Below are 4,984 nucleotides of genomic sequence, written 5' to 3' on the forward strand. Positions count from 1 at the left end.
GCAGTACATGTGAAAAGGATTTAGGAGTCTTGGTTGACCAAGTTGGTGACGCGGCAGCTAAAAAAGCCAATGCAATTCTGGGCTGCATCAATAGGAGTCTGATTTATCACACACACACACACACACACACACACACACACAGCAACGGTTTCTACGCTGCGTACACTCTGCTACAGGTAGCTGACCGGAGAGCTGAGGGGAGCGCGCAGGAGGGAAGCGTGTGGACCCTAGCCAAAGGCTACATATTTCCATAGTACTGTGTCCAGTTCTGGGCACCACAGTTCAAGAAGGACACTGACAAACTGGAACGTGTCCAGAGGAGGGCAACCAAAATGGTCAAAGGCCTGGAAACGATGCCTTATGAGGAATGGCTAAGGGAGCTGGGCATGTTTAGCCTGGAGAAGAGGAGGTTAAGGGGTGATATGATGGCCATGTTCAAATATATAAAAGGATGTCATATAGAGGAGGGAGAAAGGTTGTTTTCTGCTGCTCCAGAGAAGCGGACACGGAGCAATGGATCCAAACTACAAGAAAGAAGATTCCACCTAAACATTAGGAAGAACTTCCTGACAGTAAGAGCTGTTCAACAGTGGAATTTGCTGCCAAGGAGTGTGGTGGAGTCTCCTTCTTTGGAGGTCTTTAAGCAGAGGCTTGACAACCATATGTCAGGAGTGCTCTGATGGCGTTTCCTGCTTGGCAGGGGGTTGGACTCGATGGCCCTTGTGGTCTATTCCAATTCCAACTCTATGATTCTATGAAATGCTTTCGTGGTGCCCTACATGGAGTTAAGTACTGATAGAACAAGAGGGAAAAGAATTGTGATACAACCGTACCTATAATAAATTTCATTTCATTTCTTTCTGCTGCCTTTGATCAAAGGATACAGTGCAGTGCAATGAAGCCAATCCACCACTCTTCCCACTGCACAACTGCACAACACCTGGTGCCTCCCTCCTCCCTCCGCACATTTGGCAAGTGCCAGTGAGACTCTGTTTTGAAGTTGAGAGAAGAGTGGTGATCCACCACTGCTGTGCCACTGACTGCTACTGCCTTGCAAGATGCAGCTACAGTGGTACCTCAGGTTACATATGCTTCAGGGTACATACGCTTCAGGTTACAGACTCCGCTAACCCAGAAATAGTGCTTCAGGTTAAGAACTTTGCTTCAGGATAAGAACAGAAATCGTGCTCCGGCAGCGCGGCGGCAGCAGGAGGCCCCATTAGCTAAAGTGGTCTTCAGGTTAAGAACAGTTTCAGGTTAAGAAAGGACCTCCAGAACGAATTAAGTACTTAACCCGAGGTACCACTGTACTGTATCTCCTCCTCCTCCTCCAAAACATGTTTATTATTTTACAGTCATTTACATTAAGATCACATAACATACAATTTACACCAGAATCTATTTATTTATCTTGGCGACTTCCCTTCCTTGCATCGGTGATGGGCTAATTCTCCCTCCTCCCTGCTGCCTGCCCAACCTTATCTATTGACCTTAAACATATTTTACAATCTTTTACAAGGTGTGACTATCTTCATGGCATGCACCAAATCTTGGGTTGGCAAAGGAGTGGAAGGTTGGGGCACCATCTGCCTGTCTCAGGAACCTGGAGGATTATTCCAAAGAACAGAGACTTTTGCAAAAGCCAACAGACAGCACATTTACAAATTATTCTTTGGGTTGTTTTTCTTGGTATATCGTGGAGCCTCCATCATGTTGACCTGCTGTTATACAAGCAGCACCGCAAAATGGGCCAAATGCATTCTCCGATATGGTTTGCAAAGGGCCAGGGGCAAGTTATCGGAAAGCAACTTCCACTGGAGCTGTGACAATCCGTTTTCTTCAAAATGCCTCTACTAAATCCTGTAAGGGGGAGGGGGATAGATTGGGGAAGAAGGGAAAGTACCAAGCAAAAATTCAGATATGTCGGCTTCAGTCCTACAAAATAAAGGAGAGTCTTTATGGGCTTCATCAAAAGTTGATTTAGTCAGTATCCCGTGTCTGGCAATGGCTACCCTCTTAGAAACTCAAAACACAGCAAGAAGTCAGCACCACCATCATTGGCCCCCAGAAGTGCTATTTAGAGATGTAATCTTCCTGAACATGTCACCAACTGATGTCACATGGCCATACCAGGAAATGATGCCAGGCTTTTAAAAACTGTCTCAAAGAATGAATCACCACTGTGAGTGCAAGCGGCATTTTAAAAATCAGTTTTTAGTGCAAAAAAAAATTAAAATGCACATAAAAGACTGCCCTGCCAGATGGGTGGGGTTTAAATAATAAAAATTTTATTATTATAAGTATTGATTCCTCCAACCCTTCCTTTTTACTTACAGCTGTAAGACAGAGGAGGGTGAATTAGCTGTCTCTGCTGGTCATTGGCTCTGGTCATTGGCCTAACTTCTGTAGGGCTGCCTGCCTCCTGCCCTATAGGTGCAGTGGGCACTAGCCACCACTAAACTTAGCTCCACTCCCCTTGTCATCTATACCTTTATAATAAAATGCGCAATTGTCAAGTAGGGGGGACAACACCTGAGAGGGCATTAAAATGAGCCATTTGCCATTGAAAAATGTTTTCCCAATGCACTCTGATAGGAAAACATATCCTGAGTCTTCACAGGAAAAGGTAGGATGCATAGAAAGTCTTTTGGAGGATTTAGGATGGCCTACGTAATCCTCCATATTTCCACATCAGTTCGCATTCCCTTTTATTGAAATTATATCAATTCACCAGAATTGTTTTTCCAATTTCTGTGCAATTTGCCCTAATATACATGACTTTGCAAAGCACTTCCCCCTAATATAATGAATTTTGTATGTTATTTTCACTGGTATATACATTTATATGTACACTTTAGTAAATGTATTTTTGTACACAGTACTTGGCTGGAAAGCTACATTGCAACATTCGGAGAAAGCAAATACAAATTTCAATGGATGACTGTACTTTGCTTCTCATATGAATTCAGAAGGTGTGAATTTGGCAAGTTCACCTTTACGTGCAAACTGAATCAAATTCTACTGCATCGCTAAACCTGAATTAACCCCAGCTCAGCTTGGTTTGAAGGAATAGAGTCCTAACTGCTTCGCAGCAAATCAAGCTCATTGATCAACTCATATTCCCAAAGCCACTTTTAAGTTTATTTTCATAACCCTGCACATATCAGTGAACATTTATACACATCTTACCTGGATCAACAAGCAGCAGCACCGAGAAGACAAGAACTGAGAAATGGTGGAGGCTCTTCATGGTTGGAAATTGGGCTGAAAGCTCTGTGTTGACTAAAAATATGGAGTTGACTTAACTCCTGCCCCAATGGAAGTCTTAATTGCACTCCATTTATGCTAATTGAACAAAACTGCTCGACATGGTGTCCTAAGTCTCATTAGTTTTAATTGAATTTAAGCATTCAGCTGCATGTCTATACCATAAGGATATCCATGGAAAATAAAACCTATCTCTGAATTTTGTACTAAATCCAACAGCTGTGTTTTTTTTGAGTAGAACAGCATAAAGAGAAGCATATCCTTGTATGCAATAATGAAGTAGCTGAAAAAGATTCTGGAGATCATACTGAGCTTCATCTGTATGAAGGATGTGGCTCAATATAAGGCAGCTTTTAAAAACACAGGAAATTCACTTACCAGTCATACCACTAGTCCATTTAGTTCAGCATTGCCAACAGTTTTTGCAATAAATCTCTGGGATGTCAGACAGTGGATAGCTCCAAGGGCACCCACAACCCTCTGCATACAAATCAGATGCTCTTGTCACTGAACTATGAGCCTTCCTGTGTTAAATATCATTTTACAAAATTCAGTGCCATCACGTCTCTTGGCCTATTCCAGTAATTAGCAGCATATGTGTGCATGGAAGCTGTTTTCTGAATCCCTGTCAGTCATTATAGACAATACTCAGGTTGATGGACCGGTGATCTAATTCTGGATTGGCTACACCTATACATGCTCCTTTGATCAAGAATTTAGCTGCAAAAATCCTCTGTTCTCTCTGCCCAGGGTAGCTGCTTCATGAACATAGGGCTGAAGGATGGCCTTGCTAAACAACTTAAACATGACAGCTTCCTTTACTAGAAACCTTGAAACAATGCAGATGTGTAGAGCACAAATTTAACTCTATTCCACCCCTTCCCTGAAACTTCTTTTTTGCTCTACGATGTATCAATAGGCAATAATTCAATGGAAGGAAATATGCTGTCTCAATCCTAATGCAAATATATTTCAAATTATTGTAATGAAATAGTTGCCTGCAGCTACTTACCAAAGAGATAGGAAGCCTCTGTTGCTTTCTGATTTCGTTTCTTATGCTCTTCTTTAGTCTTTTAACTACGCTATTAATAGATGTGCCTCTTTGCCTAAACGATTTATGATTATCTGCTGGATCTTCCACCTCGGCAGCATCCTCAAGATTTCTTAAACCGTCATTATGCATTTGTGTTAGCAGATCAGAGCTAAATTTACCAAGAACGGAGTGTACCCCCTAAGTACCATATGTCCTGCACCTGGTAGGAAGGTGAACAAGATCTGGACATTTAACCCCAGTCTCTCAACTTGCCCTGATAGTTCTTCTTTCTGTGAAAGGGCAAAATTCTGTTTCTAATAAATACATCCAGTTATTTCATTCAACTGCCATCACCACCACCATCTGAAATACAGTGTACATGTGACATTGGATCTGCACAACAACACTGTGAGATATCACACAGCGTTGTTGTGCAGATCCAATGTCACATGTACACTGAGGCGGCTGAGTGGCAATGACAGGCCCTATGTCACCCAGTGAGCTTTATATCAAGTGAGGATTTGAACCCTGGTCCCAGAATCATAGAGTTGGAAGGGACTCCAAAGGCCATATAGCCCAACCTCCTGCAATGCAGGAATCTCAACTAAAGCATCCAAGACAGATGGCCACCCAAGCTCTGCTTAAGAAACCTCAATGAAGGCGTGTCCACAACCTCCTGAGGAA

General features: G+C 42.6%; 1 long non-coding RNA gene across 1 annotated transcript; it reads right to left on the reverse strand.

The window, feature by feature from the left end:
• Positions 1-1,578: 1,578 nt before the first annotated feature.
• On the reverse strand, positions 1,579-4,327 carry LOC114593380 (uncharacterized). Its single transcript, XR_003705668.2, has 3 exons — positions 4,280-4,327; positions 3,190-3,282; positions 1,579-1,860 (listed from the first exon to the last, which is right to left on the reverse strand). It is a non-coding gene; the product is annotated as an uncharacterized LOC114593380 (long non-coding RNA).
• Between the last annotated feature and the right edge of the window lie 657 nt (positions 4,328-4,984).

The sequence above is a fragment of the Podarcis muralis genome, chromosome 3 (genome assembly GCF_964188315.1).
Source record: "Podarcis muralis chromosome 3, rPodMur119.hap1.1, whole genome shotgun sequence".
Lineage (NCBI taxonomy): Eukaryota > Metazoa > Chordata > Lepidosauria > Squamata > Lacertidae > Podarcis > Podarcis muralis.